Raw genomic sequence first — 24845 nt, forward strand, 5'->3', positions numbered from 1 at the left:
GAAATTGTGAGGCATTAAAGATCTGAATTTTACTCAAATAAAAGAGCTTCTTAGCAGTAGTGCAAAAGTGAACTGTAACTTCTGGGGACTGAAAACCCTAGAGTTAACAACATCGATGGCAGGGCTATAACAGGACAAAAATTGTAATGTAGCAAGAAAGAAGAGTGGGATCTTTTTTACTTGTTACTTTTTATTGCATGTTTTATGTTTTTAGATGAACAGACCTGGATGCTACAGCAGCTTTCGAATTTCCTGGTATGGTTTAATTATGAATTTCTATTCAAACAGCATCTTTTGAACAGCAGCATCTGCACCGGCTTCTGCAGGACCATAATTGCATTTAGGTTTTAGTCTAATGTTAGTTTTCATAATGCAATGCTTCATATTTCTCTCTCTCTCTCTCTCTCTCTCTCTCTCTCTCTCTCTCTCTCTCTCTCTCTCTCTCTCTCTCTCTTTCTCTCTGTGTTTGTGGTTAACAGTTTCCTCTTCGATGGAACTCCATTTTTATTTTCCCCACATTTGTCTTTTTTTTCTTTCGCCATGTCCCCGTGGCTTTCTTCCCAGAAGACTCCATCATGTTTTCAGCTCCTGCATCACAGATGCACACTCTGAACACATGTATCACGAGTGCACATGACAAAACTATTTCCTCACTCCTTAACCTAGCATCAGCCTCTCGTCTTTGCTCCCAATATACCCATAAACCCTGTATATATACATTCTCCTTTTTCGATATATCTAGTGGTTAATGCTGTAAGTCGCACATGTGCATTAATCATTTAGGTCACATTGAAATGAAACAATAGCCAGGTTCTTTATTCATTTATTGGATTTGCGTTTAAATAAAGCACCATGGTTGTGTCCAATAAATCAGAGCTAACTGATTACTGACCTTATCTTTTGTCATCAATATTAACGGCAAAAAAAGAATGTTTATATTGTCCGTCGATGGTCTTCCCTAATTGCAGCTGAAGGAACTGCTGAATGTTCAGGCTTAATGAGCTTCTATCATAGCGTGCGTGCGAATGTTAAACACTGCTGTGACTGTATAGGGCACGTCCTAATTTTTAGCATTTAGATCCGACTCTCTTCCTCCATTCGCCTCTGTTGTTCTTTATCTTTCTTTCCCTATCATTTTAGCATCAAATCCATCATCATTTCTCTGTCTGTTTGTCATCCTTTTGTCAAGTTAATAACAGTGAAGCTTTATTGGAGTACACAAAATAATAAAACTATCATGAGCAATTGAAATAAACGAAAGGACAAAATAATAATACAGCATGTGGTGTAATGATTATATTCCACATATTTTGAAATAATTGCAGAGAAAAGATACAGAGGAGTAGATTCGCTTTCTCTCTGTCAGATTTCACTTAGGGGTTGCTGAGAAAATCCTGGAAGTTTTTCAGTTTTGGGAAGACAAATCTCTCCTGTGGGTTTGTATTGAGGACAGTAGGACATGAAATAAATCTCTCTCTCTCAATCTTGTATATGTTGGACCCCCTATGTCTCTCTCTTTTTCTCTCCCCTCTCTCTTGTAACCCCCCCTTTGCCCCCCTTGGGTCTTCCCTCTCTCTCTCTCTCTCTGTCTCTCTCTCTCTCTCATACCTCCCCTTTTTTCCCCCAATCCCCAGAATCTCTGTCCTTTTTCATTGCCAGTTTCTCCTGGGTGGCCATGTTGCTTGTATCATTAGGGAAAAACGACAGAGAGGAAAAAGAGAGAGAGTGTGTCCTCACATTCACACACTTTTTTTTCTTTTTCTGTCCACATCCTTCCTTTCCTACCTTTCTGTGACAGCCGGCAGCCAGTAGGGCACAGTGTCCATGCCAGTGCAGGAAATACCCACGTCAGCGATTAAACACACACCCAAGATGTGTGCACACTAACCTGACACACACTCGCTTAATGGCAGAATTATAATGATGAAAATGTTATCTGGAGTCATTTTTAAATCAACAGATCAGGCGGTGTCATTAACATTATTATGCATTTATTATTTATAAGTTATTCTTTATTACAAAGACATTTGTATTATATGGATATTTTAAAATTACAGTACTTTGTGAAGCTGTGCCAAAATCATGCAGAGGCAATTCTCTCTCTCTCTCTCTCTCTCTCTCTCTCTCTCTCTCTCTCTCTCTCTCACACACACACACACACACACATCTCACACTTTTTCCTTGGCAAATGGAGCATAGCGGATCATAGCAGCAGTGGGCAAAGCTTTGGCATATTGAGAAACCGGATTGTAACATTGGATTTGGATGTAAAACTGTGAAACACTACAGATGTTGGAACTCAGAAAACCATTAAGCATGCAAGAACACACACACACACACACACACACACACACACACACACACACACACACACACACACACACATTTTAAATTACCTAAATCACAAATAGTGCATTTCGACTACCTGCTATTAGGTCTGACAGGATTATGGTTTTTGATGATAAACTGTCACAGAAATTACGAATTATTTGTCTTGTTTCTAATGATATGGCCCTATTATACTGGTATACATTCTATTTTATTATAATCCATTAATTAAACTAAAACACGGAAGCATGCGGGTTGATGATGCATCAGCGTGCTATTTATTAGGGGCAAGTCAGGAAATAAGGTAATCACAGACATATGAATAATTTAAAAAAGCATAACAGAGGGGAGGGTCTAAACACGGAAAATGGAAAATAAACTAGAAAACAGAAACACAGGAAACAAGGCTCAGAAAAAGCAGGGTATTAATAGACAAACTAATCAAGGGTGAGGTACAGAACAGAATAACTGTCAGGAATGAGTTGAGGCAGTAGATTTTATTGAATATCATGCAAAACAAACAGCCAGATCTGTAAAAACAAGAACTCTAAACATATGGATACAAGGCAGGCCATGAGCGAGGCTGAGGAACACATGAAAATTACAACAACAAAAGCTTAACAATAAAACGTTGAACAACAGGAACTCGTATAGTGGTGCTGAATACAGTGTAAAGAGAAACACAAGGGAGGTTGATTAAGTCATTTGACTTGCTGAGGCTGATGCAAAACCTAGTTAATTACTTCTATGGCATGAAGACAGTCAGGTAACACACTGATTAGATGACGTGGGTGGATATGGGCCTTGAAGATACATACTAGGTATTGAAGTGTGTGGACAAACCAGTGAAGCGTTGTACACTATGGATCCCCAAGCCCTAAAAAATGGGGATAGAAAATGCGGACTACAATATAACATAAAATCAAAAGTAAATTTTTTGTAGATTTCCAGCAGTTAGAAATTCTAATAAAAAGCTTCAGTCTTCAAATAGCACCTAATACTAGCTTAATAAGCAGAAAATATAATACAATTGATGTGATAAATAGTTCTTGTCATGATAATCATATCATCATATTTGCCATCTTTGCAAATCTTCCTCATTTAATTTTATTAATTGGCTGCCAGGCAATGAATTATCACTTTCAAATCTCAAAAGAATGCAGTATATTCTAATGTCTAACTAGAAAAGATGGATGAAAATGATTAAATTAATCCAAACTTTCACAATATGTCTCTTGATGGAATTATATTTTTTTACCTCTATAATTCACAAGAAACCTCTGGCATACGTGACAGTTGAAGTAACTAGTTCACCTTGTGCAGTGGGTAACAGTATCAGCTAATATCTCAAGCATTCTGATAAATTAGAAGGGATTCAGCGGTGCATGAATTATCGTTTTGTTACACAGACGAGGACATGTGAATGTGCTACATAATCCCCTGCTTTTGTCAAATAGAAATATGATTGCTTATATTGTAGAGAATGTAAAATAATAATGTAAATCAACTAGTTAGCTAATTAATTGCATTAGTTATATTAATACTGAGGGATGGAACAGAGTATATACATTTCCAATAAGGGGCAACAGTGTGACCAGTTAATCAATGCTCTACTGGTCCCACCACCTCTCAGGGTACAAAGAAGACATGCTTCAAGACTGCTCTGTTCTGGCACCTGAGGTGTTGGAAGGAACTTCCACTTGATACCTGAAGAGCTGAGTCACTAGCTGTCTTCAAACACCGTCTAAAGACCTACCTCTGACAGCACTACTTTAATTAGCTCTTTTCCTATTTGAACAAAAACTTGCTTTTCTAACTATATTCTTTCCCAACAGAGTTTTAGACGGGTTATATTCTTAGTCTGTGTCTTAATGAGCCAGTATTAGAATGTACTTATTAAAAGAGACTTCAAAGCTCTTTTGTAAGTCACTCTAGATAAGGGTATCTGCAAAATGCCATAAATGTATTGTAAATGCTCTGATGTTAGTCACATCATGATTAGTGCAGCAAGTGTGACATTTCGACATGATCACTTTGTCATACCATTGTTGGATTTAAACATTAATTCTAAACACACATCGAATGAAAATGTTATTTAGTAAAAGTAACTATTATATATTACTATTTATCAGGAATCAGTAGAAAGAGTCTACTGGGCAACTGGAATAAAAAAAAAAATAGCCAGCATATAAAATCTGCCTGTCATAATTGTGTGGGGCTACTGATTTATCCTCCCCTGAGTTCTGTAACTAGCAAATTCAATTTGGTTGAATTACATACAGTAAAAAAAAAATAACCTTGGCCATTCAAGAGTTTTCATATGAGCTGGCATCTTGTGAATTGTCATTTGAGAGAGTGTTTTGTCAGATGAAGTAAACATATTTGAAACATGTTCACAATAGGGTTAGCCCTGAGCTCTTAAAGGCCTTTCTGTTGTGTTTTTTATTTCTGGCTAAATGCATTGAAAAGCGATTTGTCTGCACTGCCCTGTGGGACTAATAAAAAAAATACAAAAAGTGCACGGGCAGTTCAGAATTTTTTTTTCTCGGCTCTTTAGACATGAAGATGGCTCAGCTTTAATACCTCATTTGTTTGTGGTGCTTATTTTCTTAGAGCATCAATATTTCCTTTGTTACCAAACACTTGATGAATCTTCAGATTGCTCATTTCAGCATTGATATAAATCATACATAAAATCTGTTCTGCTTTTTTGATGCGAAATTGATTTCATAATTGTGTATTGGCAGGCGAACATCGCGCAGCATCCCACAAATCTGTGATGTTTGAAGCTTTACTGTTTTTGAATAGCTGGGACTTGTGATAGAAGTCAACTCTTTTATAGACTAGATCTGGCACAAGGCTGTAATTCCTTATAATTGTGCAGCAGCTGCTTAGAGAAGTAATTAATTGAAATTTTCTCTGATGCTATAACTATATATATATATATATATATATATATATATATATATATATATATATATATATATTCTGAAGGATTTCTGAAGTAAAGTGAAATACAAGTATACATGACAGTTAAAAGCCAGCAATTGCCTTAGGTACACAGATATTGTTATACTTTATGGTTTTATAGTGTTTATGCAAGAAATCTTTCATGAGCAGCACTAAAACCTAATGCTGAAGCCCATGTGGTCCTTACACAAACATCTATTAAATCTGCAGTGGTCCAGAGCTGTTCTAACATGCAGCCTCCATTCGTCAAGCCGGTCTCCAGAGGAACAAAAATGGAAATGAGATAAAACAGTGATCTGCATGTCAAATCGAAAAAAAAAATTGAAGCAGGTCTCTATGGGATTAAAGCGTTTTTAAATGAGACAAGGAAATGAGCTTGGGAAAAAAAAAAAACAGAACATTTAATTAAAATGGTCATTGGTTGGCATTTAAAATGTTACATATTCAAGCAGTTAAAGCAAGACTTTTGGGTCACATAAAGCAAAAAGTTTATTGACAGTTAGTACTGCAAAGTAATTAGAGCATTTTCATGAAAAACATGCTGTTTATAATTAGATTAATATTGGGCCATCAGTATGCACATAGATATAAAGACCTGTTTTGAACTGTAGCGCAGTCTCTGACTCTTAATAAGCTGTTTCCATATTATTTGCAGGATATGTTACATTTTCTGTTATTGGTGGGAAAATGAAATTATTAGATCATGTCACAAATGTAAAGTCCTGAGGCATAACGTCAGAAATGCTTCACTGTCGTTGTCCTGTTTTTGTTTTGTTTGACTGATTTCGTTTAATATCAGTGTGTGTGTGCGAGAAAGAGAGAAAAAAGCTTCGGGCTAGATTCTGGCATTGCGGTTATGCAAAACATTATGGACACATTTCTCTCTCTTTCTCTCTCTCACACACACACACACACACACATGCAAACACACACAAATACAATATTTATGTACAAGTATTTATCAAACTTGCATTTAAACTCAAAATGAAAATAAATAAATATTAAGTGTTTTATGATTTTATTCCTTTTGTGATAGAATGCAGGCCAAAGTGCACAGTCAGCTGCTCGCTGGCACGAAACGCCAACTTAAAGACACGCCAATCTGCAGGACTCAAAACACTTCGAGCCCTTTACTGATAACTGAATAAGTTCAACATTTCGAGAAAAAAGCATTCCCATTTACCCCCTCAGACACGCTGACTTGCACCATTCAAAGACATTCTCACTTGTGCCTCTCAGACACGCCCATTTCTATCACTCAAAAGCATGCTTATTTGCATTACTCAAGAGAAACACTCTTGTGTGCAGAGTAACCCTTTGCTCAAATAACATAACAAAAGGACAGACTCAGTGTTATGGTTGAAGTTAGTTATTATAATTTACTGATTGCAATGTGTATGAAAATGTAGCACTGATTTCACAGAGACGAGCTTTTGCATTTCTTGACAGAAGATAAAGGTCTCCAGTGAAATGTAAATATACACAGCACAGCAACAAGCAGGAGAGAACAAGCAATCCTAAAAACTAAATCTCACAGGTTTTTTTTTGTCAAGAAATATAAATACAGTATTTATTTGTTATAAAACAAAACCCAATGGCCACGGACTGATCTAACTCTAAACTTTCTTTAGATTTCTTTCTCCATATTTAACCATTGCAATACTAAATAACTACATTGAAAAGTAATTCATAGCTCACTGTAACAATGCAGTATTTTGAGTGATGTACTGGAGTAATGGAGCATCTTTGCTGTTGTAGAAACTACGCCATGAGTTAAGAAGCGAGTCCCTAGAGCTTGTCTGATTTTATAAATGGCCTTGTTTGTTCTTTTCAATTTGATTGTCTGTTTTAATCGAAGTGACAGTATTACTGTATATAATTGGCATATGCACATATGTATATGCATTAGCATGTATTATTAGTCTGCTAGGCACCAAACGCATCCACAGGTTGCCCAAGTTATGGATTGTTTTGATAAGACTGAATATGCTGTAAAACTTTATAGTGACCACATCTTAAGCCTTTGGAACACTGATGGGATGTTGGAGCTTTGTGGCAGACAGCAAACACTAACCATTCACACACCAGGCCAAAATAATGATTTTTGGAAAGAATGGTGTTCATGGCTTTGCCGGTATGCTATAAAGTTCTGGTGACTGGCGGTGTCCCGTCACCTCGCTGAGACACTTTTTGTTAGTTCGTTGAATCCTGTCCTATTACAGTTGACCAAAGAAAGGGATGTATTGGTTTTGCACCGTTTGCTATTGCTATATTTAATAGATTACAGCTTTCTTGATTAGGGTAAACACCTTGTTGAAATGTCTGTTCATTTCCCACTGATTAGTGAACTTTTTTAAGACAGTGGCTGTGGGGGAGGACACCGCTTTTTATCTAACATGAAGGTTAGACCTTTTTGTGTCCCTGGTATGTCATTAATATTCATGTGATATAAGCTAATCACAAGCTAAATGCCAAAGGTGATGGTTTTACAACTGAAGATGAATTAGTTGGATTTTAAAATGATAAAAAAAAAAAATTAAGTTAATCCCAGCTTCATGCAGTAGTTTTTTTTGTTTGTTTTTTTGCAAGACACATCTTGTTTTGTTATTTGGCAACTATTTTTTTTTAAAAATATCATAAAATCTGATGTAGGGTGAGAAAGCCTGAGGTGCATTCGGCATTCCAATTTAGCCCAAAGATGTTTAGTGGGGTTGAGATCAGAGCTCTATAGCAGGCGAATCAAGATCTTCAACTAGATGGAGTCTTGTAGTTAAACTTTTGGGTATAAGTTCTTAGAGAAAACACAAATAGCTGAAAAAGTCAGGTGTTGTTTGCTTATATAATATACTATTTATTACTGTAATTATTAATTTGCTTAAGAAAGCAAACGTATAGCTTAAATATTCCAAGAAACAGGCTGTTGCTTCTCTAAGGTGCTGTAGAATCATATGTGAGGGTATATCTTTATATGTTTATATGTTTAAGGACCTTAAACTTCCATTTTTTGCTGACCTATACATGGGCACAGTTTGTGTGTAAGGTTGTGTAGTGGCGTCCCATCCAGTGTGAATTCTCCCACCTCGTGGCCAGCATTTCCGAGATAAACTCCAAATCCACTCTAAATGACATTCATTACATAAATAACACTCATACACAAACACACATGCACACCTTATGGCTGGTTGTAATTCTTGATTATGGTGCAAAGGCAGCTGTTGTCCTACTGTCCACATTACAGCACACAGCAAACTCACACACACTGATTAAACCACAGCGTCATTGAAAAAGAAGATAAAACCTGAACTGACAAAGCTGATGGAATTGGAGAGTGCTAGTAGATGCTTTATTGTGATCTGAGAGCAGTTTATTGCGTGTAATTCTAAGATTTTTGGCCCTATCTAAGCAAACTTGTAAGCATGGGGAGCATACAAGGACAAGTAAGGATAATAGAATGCAACAAAAAAAACGAGGCACTGCATTGAGCATGTTTTTTGCTGCAGGCTGCAGAGTGTCGAAGTCGTGAGACACCGCACATAAACCTGCTCAGCTTTTCAGACCACTATCACCGCCTCTACTATTTTTAGTCATCACCACTAATTAATGATAAACAATCTTGATTGGATTAGCATACGCCAGGGTATCAGGGCTCCACTTGAGGCAGTGACAGGCTTCATATTAACAATATGTACACACACACACACACACACACACACACACACACACACACACACACACACAATCACTCAGTTTCCAAGAGAGATATGGGGTTAGTTTATGAATGAGAGCACATTTTCTCCTAAATGAATATCTCTCATTTCCTACAAGCATCATGCTATGCCAGAGCTTTCTAGCTTGTGATACAGCACTTACTTAGAGGAATAAATAACTGTATTACCCAGTTCATGTCTTGTAAATGCTGATATATTTAAACGTAGTGCAGGCAGGATGCAATCTATTTCAAGCGTATGGAAATTCGGGCTGTTACGATTTAGCACTTTCATGGTATGATAACCAGGTTATCAAAAAAATAACATGGCAAAGCGAGCAAGTCGATGTCGGAAAATGAATACACAAGGAGTAAAATACGACCTGGCATGCTGTGGTAGAGAAATAATCAATGACAGGGTTGTCAAGTATCATAAGTGTATTATTTACAATAACATCACTTTAACATCAAATATTTTATTCCCTTTCTTTCACAGCCATACAATAAAGCACATATCATATATTTGATCATTTATCAAGTTTTGATTAGAATGAATTCAACTTTACATTTACATTTATGGCATTTGGCAGATCCCCTTATCCAGAGTAACTTACAACTGAGCAGGGGAGGGTTAAGGGCCTTGCTCAAGGGCCCAGGAGTGGCAGCTTGATGGTGGTGGGATTTGAACCTAAGACTTTCCAAACCTTAACCACTGAGCTACCCCATCCTCTTGGTGAACTTTATTGTCATTGTGAACTGACAAAGCTGATGGACTTCATTGTCATTGTTCTGAGTACATCACCAATGAAATGCAGTATATGTGCATGTGCGTGCATATTATTATAATTATAATTAATAATAAATATAAAAAGAGAAAAAGATATGAATGTTTTTAATAAGTGAAACATTCAGTGGGGAAAAAAACACAGACCGAAAAACAGCTCCAAAACAGTAGAGCAAAACATTCCGAAATAAGAGTCCTAAATCACAGAGAGGGCAGACAGCAATGTAGAAAGAATCAAAATCAGAATCCAAAAACAGTCCAAAATTCCAAATGGCAACAAAAAAAGACAATAAAGGGCAGACAGAATCAGATCCAAAATCAGTTCCAAAATCAGGCATGGCAAACAGAGCAATATAGGTCAGAGCAATAACAAAAACCAAAAGATAGTCCAGAGTCCAAAGCAATATCCAGGGTAAGCCAGGCAGAACAGGGCTTGGGAAGAGGTACCAGAGCAGGCAAAGTGGCAAAAACCTTCACAGGGACATGAAAAGCCGGTGAGATAATCTGGCAGTGAGGTAATGTCTTTGGTGTCCTTAAATACTGGGCAGTGCAGGAAAAACCCCAAGATGGCCACTGACCTGGAAGTGTGCACTCCGAACCCGGAATAGCCTGACGTGGATAACAGCTTTACACACTTTTGGCTGTCAGACAGTTAGTTTCCATAAACATTCAGCTGAAATAATTTCCTATGCCTTTCGTAAAATTTGAAAAAAAAAAAAGATATTCTTCACTAGTTTTTGTCATACAGTTCATAAGCAGTTCAATAGGATTTAGAACTGGGCAGGTTATTCCATGATAGAGAGATAGATTGCTCTCTAAATAATGCTTACAGAGCTTGGGTGTATGCTTCAGGTCTTTGTTTTGCTGTTTGGTGAAGTTGGTTCCAATTTGCTGCAGTCCAGATGGAATTGCAAGGTGTTGAAGTATGGAATGGTTGTTCGGTTTTCCTTTCACCCTGAATAAGTCTCAAAGCTTCCCTGCTCCAAAACAACCCCAAAACATTAAGCTTCCATGTTCCACTGTGGGACAAAACATATTGCACACATAATGTTGTGTGGTGTATTAACCACAGGCCTGTGGAATACTCAACACATCAGATACTCAATACTCAACCACAACAGACATTGGATTAATATTAAACTCATGTCAAACAAGCGTCTGATTTGCAAATACAGAATTTGTTGTCATTTTTCTAATAGCAAGTACTTTCTAATTACTTTCTAATTGCCTTATAAAAGGTTATAAACAGCTACTAAATTCCTGTGATCAGGATTTTATAAGAGCAGTGCTACATTCAACAAAAAGCGCCTGGTCTCCCCACTCTTCCCACATTTTAGGACATACATCACAGTTTGGTTTGTCTCTTTGTGGACGATTAAAATAATTAAATCTATAAGCAAATTTATACTTCCCACCTGGAGCATTTGTAAGTGCATGAGCAGTGTACCAAGTATTTGGTTTGCATGACCTTAAAAAAAAGGACAGCCAGTAAATGAGAAATAATAGCCTCAATTATGCATTGGAAATTTGTAGGCTACTTTGTTGTTTAAGGGACTTTAATGGAATGGAAAATGTTAATGGATTTAATGAAAATGCATTTTAATCCTTCAAGGGTCGATGGTCAAATCACCCAGCATGGCACAACAACAAGCCTGATGTTTATAACACACATCAGTGGATAATTTCAAATATACCTTAGCTGATGAATGCAGCAGAATGTTGGGGGATTTGTTGTTGTTGGTTTGCTTGTTTTTCCTTTAAGCTCAAATGATGTCTGCCCCACTATCCAGGCTGAAATCAATCGATGAGTCGATCAATCATGCACACCAATCAATCTGTTTTTATCGAATGAACCGCATTAGGAGGCACACACACGGCCACGGAGGCTCAACGTAATGCGATAAGGTACAAGGGCTGTACATAATGGGATTACATTAGCAGATCACACTGACAACAACAAAGGCAGAGAGAGGGAGAGATGAACTGAGAGAAAGAGAGAGAGAGAGAGAGAGAGAGAGAGGTGGCAAAGGAAATTAAACGAAGGACAGCGCCCACAGCCATGAAGATTGGATCATATGCAGGTGAGGTATATAGAACTGAGAGGTAGGACACACACACACACACACACACACACACACACACACACACACACACACACTGTCATGAGCAAGTGGGTTCTGTGATTTATGTGAAATGATCAATGAGTCAGGGTTTTGCTCTTGAGAGTTCACATGCAGTGGAAATATGCGTACACACACACACACACACACACACATTTACTGATAAAGAGTAAAAAGAACACAGGGTGATGTACCCTAGGTCTAATGTCACAGTAAAAGTGAAACAGCAACTCCTGCACATTTGGGAATTATAAAAAATATAGCTTGTCATCCGAAACAGCTCCGGGAAAACGTGTTACTGCAGAAGTGCCATATAATATTTTCCCCCCATCTTATTCCTTTTCCTCATTTCATTATTATAAGTGAGTACAAGTACGAGTACAAGTGCACAAAGTACAGAATCGAATTATGAAACGGAAGCTTTATGATGTGAAATTGGCAATAACTTAAGGGTATTTCACAAGGTTATTCGTCAGAATGAAAAGGCATTAAGGCAATTTTGAAGGAATAATCATGATGTGAATCTTGATTTTTTTTTTCTAGTGAAATGCCACGATGCCAGACGTCTCAAGGGGAAACGAGCTAAATCGTACTCAAAAAGTTCAGCCAGATCATGTCATGAATTCCATTTACATATTCATTGAATTGTCATGCTTATTTGCATAGTGCTTATTTTCACTTACGCTTTAGAAAATGAAATAGATTTTTTTCAAACTTGGAAATAATTGAGTGTAAACTGTTCATAGAAAGAAGCCATCTTTGGTTACAGCATCAAAAACCAAGAACCCATTAAAAAAAAAGGTTCAAGAAAAAACTACTTTCTATCAAGAACACACAAAGCAATGGTAGCGAGTAGTTATGAACATAGGTTTAATGGAAATGGTTGGAATGTCTTGCTTTGTTGACTTGAAAAACAAGGACAGACTATGCTGGGTGTAGGGAACGTCACTTCATGGATGCAAGTGGAGCTCAGTCTAGCTTTACACAACTTGAGCTAGAGAGCCCTAAGCAATTGGAATCCAGTACAGCTGTTAACATCTGCTTGCAGTCAGTCTGATCTGAGTCTTCAAATTGGTAATGCAGTGTAAAGCACTGATGTCTAACACATTATTTACAGTGGTATTCCTAAATATTTTGATTTACACTCGGATATCGGACACTAGAATCTGATATTGTGCATTGATACCACAGCAGTTGAATGCTCTAATCTGACTGGCCAGAAGGTGTGCCTTATTTTTAGTTACTAGTTTTTAACAGTTGAAATTAAATTAAGTGTAAGATGGATTACAAGTGATGTACATAATTGAAGGGCCAGTAAAAAAGAAATGAGATAAAACTGATTCTAGTCAATGATGTGGTGACTTTTTGTTGAAAACGTTTACCATTTATGGAAAAAAATCTCGATAGTAAGAACCCGCTGTCTTGGTACTGCTTTCTGTTTTTGACATGTTCTCGGTAAAATGACAGGCTGTGCTCTGAGTGTATGTGTGTGTGTGTAAGAGAGAGAGAAAGAAAGAGTGGGACAAAGGAAGACAGACAGAGAGGGGTTGGTGAGGGAATGATTTGGTGGCTAGTGAGAACAGGAACTAACTTGTCTCTCCAATAATTCAAGGCATTAAATCTAACTATAAACTATTAAAATGTACATATTGTTGATTAATTAATGAAACATTGTAATCGTTGGCTAATCGCTGTGGTGTAATTGAGGGGGTTGACAATGGAGGTGGTGCACAAGACAGATGCCAAGGCAGAAGCCACTACCTTACATATACATTCTTTTTGTATAACAGCATCATCTGGAGTGACATTCTGCTCATACCACAGAGATTTTCCAATAATTACAATGATTCATAATTTAAAGAATGGCATTTTAATTGTTTATAGTTGCTAAACAGCGTGTTCTGTTGTGTTATTCCTTACAGAACCCTGATATTTATACAATTACCAGTTCATTTTGACAGGAGAAGAAAAATCAACATAAAATAAGACACATTAAATCCATGCTGGAGATATAAACCTTAATATAATTATCTCTCAATTTCTCCAGCATGCATGGTTTTACATTTTATTCCATTAGCTAAGAAAACACTGCCATCTGTCACATTGCTTCAACTTTAGACTAGTTAGTCTTCAGCTTCAGATGCTTTTTAAATATATGCACTTCCCTTGAGCTGTGAAAAAACTGTAAACAGGCCTATTTTTAGCTTAGTATAGCTAAATAATAAGTATAAATGTATAAATAGTGTTATAAATAGTGCACTCATTAGCTGTAAACAGAGGATGATAGTAAGAAAGAGATGTGAATGTTTTCTGAAGATTTTAGAGTAATAGCTGGAAGTCAGGTGCTTGGATGTGCCTCTTTTGTGTCGGTGCTGGGTATTAGACATTACTTTTTCCTTTTTAGACAAGCATAGTGTTGATTTGATCTTTCAACACCCATCATGACTGTTTTCTTTTTTTGTACGGATACAAGGTTTTATGGCATGCACTTGTACTTGCTGATGCCCGGAATTTGGAAGTACCTGTTGTTAGTTAATGTTTCCTTCCCTATAGTGAGTGCAAACAAGATCATTACAGTAATGACAATCCAAAAGGTAAACTGTCTCCACTGACCTGGCATTCGGAATAGTAGCGCAGTGGAATAAAATGGAGTTATTGTTTCTTTTTTTCTAATAGAATTACTTTGTTTATAAGGTAAACAGCTCCTTTCCTCATCACTTTTCTTAGAAAAATAATTAGCTCCTAGCTGTTTGGCCAAGAGCTTCACAAAGCCAAACAACACATAATCATCAAAGCACCATAATGTAAACGGGCATTTTTTTTTGATCCAGTCTCTTTTTTTCCCCACAGCACTTCTCTAAACCATTTTTTAAGGCAAATGGCAATTCAATATTCAGAGTTGTTTTTTTTCCCCCCTCCACGTTGATTTAACAACTTCCCACAAACTGCATCTATTTAACGTGAAATTTAATTTTGTTAAGTGTGAAAGACAAAGGTTTTTTTTAATAAGGGTTCATAAGTCAAAGGCTGCCATATGGAGATTGACACAGTCCAGTTGCTCCTTCTGTTTGGGGATAAAAAGAGCAAATTGAGTTCCCTTTTATCCAGATGTTGTTTAGATTCTGGGGGGAAAGTTAACGGCACATTCAGCAGACGTTGCACTTGATGTTAAGGGAATCTTATTTGAGACTTTGGGTGTGAATGATGCAGGGGCACTGCGGTGGATATGCTGTGGTGTTTAAGAGATACATTGTTACAGACATCAAAGTAGAAGCTGCTTGGGATATTTGGAAGAGAATCCACCAATGAGATGATGCAACAATGTAAACATTGAACAGATGTTAAGTGTTTTGGGGTATTAAAAAGATATACTAAGGGCTCTGGGGATGTTGCTGGGTTGCAAGCATGCTGAGAGGAAAGTTTTAGAGACAATGGGTTGAAGTGGAGGACACTGGGAAGATGGTTCTTGGGGGTTGGGATAATTTTGGAGAACATTGTGAGAGAGTGTGGATATTGTGAGAATGTTGTTGGACATAACGAAAAGGATATTAATGCATGTTGCAAAAAAGATTGGTGCTGTGATTATAATAATGGATTATGAATCTGAGGAATAGCTTAAGAATAGGTTGTTTTGCAGAAATAGTGACTATGTGTTATTACAGAACGTGCAGAATTTTCTCCTCTATAGACACAAATATTGTTCAATGTTTTGGGGACGGGAGAGAATAATGCTATGGACAGTGGAGTCTTTGGGGGTGTTTTGGACAAGGTTAAAAGAGGGCTAAACGGATGCTTGGGTATGTTGTTAGGGTATTTATGGTAGTATGTAGAATGTAATTGGGGAACTGTTAGGGAGTGTTTGAGTTTGAGAATGTTTGTTTGAATTATTTGGGTTAAAGTGGGTTGATGTTGGGTGTACGCTTATACATTTATTTTTCAAGGAACATGCATGGATGTTTGGGCGGTGGTGTTGGAAGTGTAAGAAAAAAGTTGTTGAGGGACAACATAGACACTATCTGAAAAGAAAAAAGAAAGAAACTGCATGGTAGGGAAGATGCAAGAGATGTAAGCCTTTACAGTGCTAAACAGTGGCTGAAGTGGTACAAAGCCTGCGGGATATGTCAACATGCATGCACATTAAAATCATTAGACTCTATTTATTATTCACTCCAACACACGCTCACACACCCACACACCCACACAAAGGGTCTCCAACGATCTTCTATTCATCTCCTGTGCCTGTGAACAGCACTGACTTTAAGAAGCTGATCTTAGGCTGATCACTCTCTTTTTCTTACACACAAAACAAATAGTAATATTACTCCAGTCATCAAAATAAATTTAAAAGGACTAAGTAATGGATTATTTTTGTCAATGGCTTCAAGAGGTCAGACTACAAACAGACCTGTACCAGTTCCACACTTTTCCACTGCAAACGAGCAAACTCAATTTGGATTCCAGCGTCAAAATTGTACTGATATGGAACCAAGGATCATCAATGCCAAGGGCTTCAGAGTGTCATCGTTTTGTTGCCATGACAACAGCGCTAGTAATTACACTTCATGACCAACATTAAATCAGACTTGAGGATTGCAGGGGGGCAGATTATTATCACTATTATAAAATGAAATAGCTAAATAGAATATTGTCATTTTATATCTGGCTGCCAAATAGAAGTTAATAGAAGGCATTTTTGTAACAAATGAAATAGGAGACATTACTACAGGTAATGCTAGCAGTGAAGGTGTTATCTTTATATATATATATATATATATATATATATATATATATATATATATATATATATATATATATATATAAAAAGTAACATGTACCATCTTTGGAAATGATGCATTGGGAAACACTTAATGGTAATAATGTATTTTGTATACTGGTGGAAGTACAGGCTGCAACCTCTTGGTTTAATGAATGGCACTCTGTAAGTGGACATTGTCCCAAAGCAGCTTTATTCAGATAAAGCGGTAATAAAAAGTTTATGTTTGTTTCTTATAATTGTACGTTTGTCCCTAATGAGCAAACCACTGGTGACTGTGGACTCAAAAGGGAACCCATCCTCATCTGGGTGGCACTGAATGTCCATTCATTACAATTCATTGTTGTTGAGGTTTACAGTGATAGGTGATTACATGCAAGCTGCATAGGCTATATCCTTTTTTTTACTATTTAAACCTAAAAAACATGGCAGTGGCATTTTTGGAAATTTCACAATACACAGTGATTGGCAGTGATGTCCCTCTGGAGACTCATGGTGCTGAAAAGGAAAGTAGAAATTACACAACCTTTTTTCCTTTTTGCAAAATAGGTAAGTCCAAAAATCTGGTGCATTTTGCACATATTTCTGGTGGTACAGTGCATATAGCAAGCAGGGAAAATAAGATAAGATTGAGCATACCTGATTTGTGCTTTGCCATTTCCAGCTGCTTTAAATAGCTACTCTGATTAGAATAGAACCCATCGCAAGCACATCAGGTTTTAAAATGATCCTTGCTTTTCACCATTCTTGTTGCACTGATGCTGGTGGAAGCAGCAGGCTAATTAACGAGAGCCCTACCTTTTACAGCAATAGGTATGGAAGTTTAGAATGACTGCCTCGGATTACCATTATCTCGTCGCATTTCAGCTACTCTCCTCGTTCATGTTTTTTTTTTTTAGCAGCTATTAACAAACGCAACAGACACGACTACTCAGTCAGGATTGTACAGGTAGTTAAATGTGAACACTTCATTGAATGAAACAGAAACAAATGCAGATACAAGTTGGAGGTGCTGTAATTGCTATCTTTTGTATAGAAAGTTAGTCAGGAAGGTTTGCGGGGCAATTTGTTGTGACTAAATGTGTGCATCAGGAGTATGATTATTTAAGAAATTGCAAAGAAATAGCACCATAGTTATCAAATAATGTAAATAATAGAAAATAATTAACAGACCACAGTTATTAACTGAAAATGGGGCCTTAGCATCTGCCCGGTCAGGATTCAGGTGGTTTAGGTTAGACGGCTAGTTTATTTTCATTTCAAGAAATAGAAAACACTAATTTTGTTAGAATACTTTGCAAGTAAAATATAAATAATAACCCTGTGAATGGGATTTAAACAGTCCCAAGCATGTTATTACTCAAGAGATACAGCTATGTTTGAGGAACTATCAGAGCCAGATAATACAAATGCTAATGAAGGCATTATGGTAAACAAATTTTCGCTTTGAATAAACAACTACACTGAAAATGATGTATACAAATGCTAAATAATGTTAAATTCGAATAGAAATCACCATAGCTTCAGTGCATGAGGTAAACTATATAGCCAATGCGAACATAGTGCTAATAATGATCCATCAATCTGACTACGTGATGCCATCAACTCACAATAGCCCTGATCTAAAAAAGAAAAAAACAATCTTTTAAAAAAAAAAGAAATGTGTGTGAGAAAGCAAGAGAAATAAACTGAGGAGACCTTGTTTATTTGGGATTCTGTCGTAAATACAGCACAGATGCTCTAGGAAATAATGAGAATAATGAAAACGATAAGTGGTGAGCTGGAGAGTTTTAACCCACACTAACCCTCACACACCCCATCACACAGAGCGTTCCCATCATTTCCTCAGCTAGCCCCATCGCAGAGCGACAGCACACACCTGCCTTATTGATCACAGAGTGTGCGTGATTGTGTATTCGCTGCAGCGCTGAGCCGCACCGAGTGTATCTTCAGCTGTGCTTAAGCACAACCTGGTGAGAACACATTCTGCTAGCAGGACATTGACCTTGCTCCCTCCCGCAACCTGTGTGTGACAGAGTGTGACAGAGGCAGCAGGGAGAGGCGAGTGTGTGATAGTGCGCATTGTGTGTGTGTGTGTGTGTGTGTGTGTGTGTGTGTGTGTGTGTGTGTGTGTGTGGTAAAATGAGGAAGAGAAAGCAGTGAGGTGTCCAGCACTTAAATTGCCTGTTTATTTCCAGTCACTGCATCATTTACCGAGAGGAGGTAGAGGCAGCAGCGTGTGAGAGAGAGTGTTAGAGTGTGTGAGCGTGTGTTAGAGAAAAAGGGAGATTTGGGAAATTCAGATAAGGGTGTGTCTGTCTGTGTGTGTGTGTGTGTGTGGGGGGTACAGTGAGTAAGAGGAAATCTTGGGGTTGGGGGATGGGAATAAGTATTGGAGCATGAATTTTATTTTTATTTTTTTGCTGCGTATGTAGGTAGGTATGTGTGTGTCAGGCTAGTGATTAGTGGAGCTCAGCTGGCTGAATGCATCACTCTAAGAAGACCAGCAGCTCCCCTGTATTGCCTTTGTCTGCTGTCTGGCACCAGCAACAGGGGTTAAACGCACTTGCTTCACACTTAAAACACGTCATATGTTGCAAATATACGGTATACTCTCGTCTCCACCTCCATCTCTCTCTCTCTCTTTTTTCTTTCGCTCACGCCCCCTCACATTGATTTCTTGACCCCGAGCTTCATTCATGTCAACACCAAATTGGAAACGAGGTGCACTGTGCTAAAAAATTATATATGATATATTTATTGTGACAAAGTATACTCCAGCTGTCAATTTATCTTAACAGCAAGCTCATGAGTCATGTAACACGATAACGGATAAAAGGTTAAACTGAAAAAAAAAAAAAAATCCATCACAATGCATAAACAAATCGATTTACGTATAGTCAGGTTGTGGCAACGCGAATCATTATCAAATTCAGGTCGTGGCGGCTCGCTGTCATGTATCACTCGTATCGTTGACTCGTCCGCTAGATTTGATCTTCATTTAGGCTAATACATTCTTGCCCATTTCAGTGACATATCCGATATACATCATCAGCCATCATGATGTGGATTTCTTCATGCTGAAAAGAAGTGGATTATTTACTGTTATTTTTTTTCCCCTTGAAAAATGTAACACAAAATATAGAGTATGTAAACACTGTCTAATCAGCATACAGCAGAGAGCAGAACTGTAGGTTTTGTGTGAGTGTGTGTGTGTGTGTGTGTGTGTGTGTGTGTGTGTGTGTGTGTGTGTTTGAATGAAAGGGGTAGACCTTTACTGTTTACTGTGTTTATTATTCAGAGGAAACATGACAAGAAGCCAGTCAAGCATTACACATTAAAACTAAAATTAAAACTAAACAAACAAACAAAACAAAAAAAACAAACTTACCAATTAAATTACTAATGTAGATCCAGGATTAGCTACATTTGTGTATTCATTAAGTAACAGATTATTATTATTATCATCATCGTCGTCGTCGTCGTCGTTGTTATTATTATTATTATTATTATTATTATTATTATTATTATTATCAATGAGGCCTTGGGACATAATGTATCGGTTAACCATAAGCGTTTCAGTGTTAAGTTATTGATAGATATCTATCCCTTCTATCTAATATCACCACACACTGCTGGTGTGATCAATAGTGCGATACACTCCTATAGTTGTCTTAGTATATTTCATCTGGTTAATGCATTCTGACAAAAAGATGCATCTTGTTTCCAATTTAGTATGACATGATTAAAACTCTGGGTCAAGGCAAGAGGCAAATGTAGGGGGAGTGGAGTGGAGTGGAGGGGAGATGGTGAGGGTTGTTTAGGGGTATTGAAGCATGCTACAATTGCTCACACTTTTAATTACACACAGCATGGTTGACACTAATCAAGCTTGCTAGGAGTGTCTCCTCTCTTTCTGTGTTCTTGCACTAGTAAATATAATTCAGTTCAGATATATGTATAGACAGCTAGCTTACTTTAAACATGCATTACCACTGAACATAATCGCTATCACTTGTTAATTCAATAAGGATTTTCACACCTAATTGTTAGAACTTCAATATAATTTGGATTTCAGTAGGAGCCAGAGCTTGCACTGCAACAGTAGCACTACAGCCCCATCATTTCCGCACACACAGTTGAATCAAGTGCCTTAATGTAGTCATCCGACGCATTTTAAGCATCCGAAATCGATATCTGATGTAGCACGGTGTCCTGTGATTGACTGGGTCCCATCCAGGGTGTATTCATGCTTTACAACCAGGGTACAACCGGGTAGGCGTTCGGCTTCGGGGTGACCCTGATCAGGATAAAGTGCTTACTGAAATCGAACGAATTTAAATGTTTCTTTGGGTTGCTGCTTTGAAAACGTTTCCAGCTGTGTCAGGGTGTTTATAACTGGCACTTTTAGCGAGCACTTAACGAGGAGGCGCCTACTGCCCGGTGTCTTTTGAAGGAGTTACATGATATCCATTAAGTCCATTTGTAACAATATACTCAGCACACTCTGTAACAGGAACACCTTTACACATATGTGCAATAAGCCAATCATGCCTATTCAGGGTATAAGCTTTAGTTAATGTCCGCATTATACATTAGAAAATAAATCAATAACTTAGTGGTATGGAATGGCATTGAATTGGTTTGTCTGGTGGCTCTAAGCTCTAAAAATCAACAATGTCTAATTATATAATTATATCATGCCCATTTATGATAAAATGATATAATGTTTGAACATATAATGGTTTTCTTCACTTTATGGCCAAAGGTTTTTGCACATCTGACCATCACACACATATTTGACTCTTTCACAAAAATATTTGTACAATTTCTCTTTATTGGAACTAATAAATCCAAACGTGTTCCAGCATCAAAAATGTACACAAAAAACAAAAAAGATTATGAGTGTCCTACACTGGACACCTTTAGAAAAAACTCCAGACCTTCTCACCCAACATCATCATCTCACTAATCTTCTTGTGGATAAAGAAACACAAACTCCAACCTACAAAATCTAGTGTAAAGCCTTCCCAGAATAGTGGTGCTTGTTAAAACAGTGAATAAGAGACTAAATCTGGAATGGGATGTTTAAAAAGAACATACTATGGATGTGATGGTGAGCACGCACAAATATTTTCGGGTTGACAGTGTTTGAATATTCACATCTGAAGATGGAAATTCTACTCTTAAGGTTTGCCATGTAAATGTGGCAAATCCGAACATCTGTCTCCAGTAAATGCTTACAAACTCATTGTTAGTGTGAATGCTGATTGACTGTGTGACTACATGTTGAGAAAGGAATAAGTAATGCCCAGTTGAACAAAGGCTGTAATAAGTAAGTGAAGACTTTCCAATGGCGGAAAACATACTCTTAAAAAACACACACATTGGAAACTCATTCCATATAATTATCTAATCATCTCCTTAAATGAATCTTTAATTATAAGGAAACTTTAATTATAAATCTGTGATTATATATTATTTAGTGATACAGCCTTGCAATAGAAAATGAACTAATATATTCTGGCCAATCAGATTAAAAAAATTCAGCAACTCAGCATTGGATTCTAAGATGTATGCTAGTTAACTTTTTTTCTTTAGATGCATAGATGCATAGTATCAGATACAGCAGCAACAAATATTTGATCACTGATGTTAATGTTCACTGTGTCTGTGACATATAGTGTAACATCCATATATATATATATATATATATATATATATATATATATATATATATATATATATATATATATATATATATATATAAGATGGATATTTTTTCCCCGTCTCTAATGGATATGTTCTATTAACCGCCAGTGAAAATGTATGCAGAAGAAGAGACACTGTATGTATGTATGTATGTATATTTATGCACTGTATGTATCATATTTGCAGTGCATACATACATAATGCTTGCATTATTTCATCCTATTTGCCCATGACTCTTCAGCCAAACACCGTCCATACTTCAAAGACGCACACAGCTAGCGTCTTCCCGTCCTCCGTCATATTCTTTTGTTCTTGCGGTTCCTTAACTGATACGTTGCCATTGTGAAAAGCCAGCACCTCATCTCGTCCTCCTTCTTTTCATTCTTTTCCCCCACACCGCCCTTGAACTAGCTTTTCTACTCGTCATCTCTTCGCTGAATACGACACGTCACTGCTCATCTCATACCGCACTTCTAAACAGCTGTGGGAAAGGAGGGGGGTTAGGAATATATAGATGGAGAAAGAAAATGAGAGGGAAAATAGGATTGAGAGAGAAAGAGGAGGAGGAAAGCGACATGGTATAGGAGGGAGAGTGATACAGATAAAAAAGAAGGTGAGAACAAGAATGAGGAGTGAGAGAGAAAAAGGAAAGAGAAGGAGAGAGAAAGAAGGAAGGGGAGAAAGAGACATGGAAAGAAAGGCTGAGGAGAAAGAATACAAGAGGGAAAGAGAGCGAGAGGGACAAGGAAACATGAAAGGAAGAGCGTGAGAGAGAAATAGAATGGAAGAGAGAAAGAGAGAGAGAGAGAGGGGATGGAAAATACGGCAACTGTATGAATGGTGCAAAAAAATGGCACCGTCTCAAAGGGCAGAGCCAAATAGACGAAGGATGGAGCGAGGGATTTATCCAGCAGGGAGGAGAGAAAGGGTCACAGTGAATGATTCAGAATCAGATTAGGAAAAAAGGGGGAGGTGGAAAGAGGGAGGGAGTGGAGACTGAAAGAAAAGAATGAGCGGTGGTAAATCGAGCATCGAGCTCTGCATATGGGTAACTCTTAATTATCCGAGCTAAAAGCTTTATTAGGACCGCTCAGTCACAGAGAGAGAAGCAAACGCATGTGAGCATCCTGTCCATATTTCTCACTCCCTCTTTACCCTTTTCTCCTCATATATCTCTCTCGCTTATACTCGGAGGAAATGAGGTGGAGGAGCACCTGGTTAAGTCGCCCTTACCACTTTATGTCATGTTATAACTCTCACTATCTCTCTCGCTTTCTCTATTTCTGTCTTTCTCTCTCTCTCTTGCTCACTGACTGGCTATTATACTGGCTCTGTTAGGAGTCTGGTCACATCATACTGTGTCTCTGTGAGTGTGCTGGTTTCTCTTTGTGTATATATGTGTGTGTGTGTGTGTGTGTGTGTGTGTGTGTGTGTGTGTGTGTCTAGGCAGTTGTAGGATTCTAAGCTCCTACAGATATATCAGGCTATTTAATAATGACTAATGACAATAGCGAATTAAATATTTCCCCCTATGAACCTATGCAGTGTTTGGGGAGTAATAAGATCCAGCCCAAACCCCGAACTTGGGGAATTCAAGCTCATACTGGCTAAATTGTGGTGAAGGAATTGAACATTTTCTTAGAACAAGAACGCAGTGAACATATAAATGATTCGAATTTTCAGCAACTGTTACTAAAAACCATTACTTGGTGATTAAGTAAGGAATAAAACACCCGATAAAATGACGATTTTCCTAAAACAGCATGTCATCAAGCAATTCCTTTTTCATTTTTATTTGTATTTTATTTTAATACAATATAACAAGTGTGCAGTGGAACGTTTCTGGTTTCTAGTCAATCCCTTACCAGCGTTTTTTTTCTACACTCTTATGTTGATAAAAGCCAGAAAAAATAAAAGTTCTAAAAACTCAAATTGGTTATAATATAGATATATTATGTTTCAATGTTAATGTAAACCACTTTTTAAAAAAATATGTGCATGCATTTAATTTATTTTGCACCTTCTATATTTTACATATTACCATTCTGGCACGAGCATATGCGGCATAGAGACGTATTGCAATCTTTTACTCGAATGAACCGTATGAGACATCTTTAAACCAACATTTACCTCTGTACAAATTGCCCGCTTTCTCGAGATATTATTAGTTACAAGAATCTCCCCTTTTCTTCAAAGTCTCTATTCCGAGAAGCCTAAAGAATTTACAGGCTAAAATCTGTCTGCATTTTAAAAATACCGTGTCCAGCATTGCCTTGTTGTGGAGATGGTAGCTTAGTGGTTAACGCATTGAACTTTTTATCTGAAGGTCGTGAGTTCAACTCCCTGCCATGCCAAGCTGCCACTTTTGGGCCCCTTGAGCAAGGGGTTTAACCCCATAGCTGCTCGGTTGTAAGAATGAGATAAATGTAATTTGCTCAGGATTAGGGCATC

The 24845-nt window shown here is 37.5% G+C and overlaps 1 protein-coding gene across 4 annotated transcripts in view; it reads left to right on the plus strand.

The window, feature by feature from the left end:
• The window catches only part of flrt1a (fibronectin leucine rich transmembrane protein 1a), a 55522-nt gene that overhangs the window by 3464 nt on the left and 27213 nt on the right, over positions 1-24845 (plus strand). The gene's annotated exons all lie outside the window — the stretch shown is intronic.

Source organism: Silurus meridionalis, chromosome 25 (assembly GCF_014805685.1).
Source record: "Silurus meridionalis isolate SWU-2019-XX chromosome 25, ASM1480568v1, whole genome shotgun sequence".
In the NCBI taxonomy this organism is placed as follows: Eukaryota; Metazoa; Chordata; class Actinopteri; order Siluriformes; family Siluridae; genus Silurus; species Silurus meridionalis.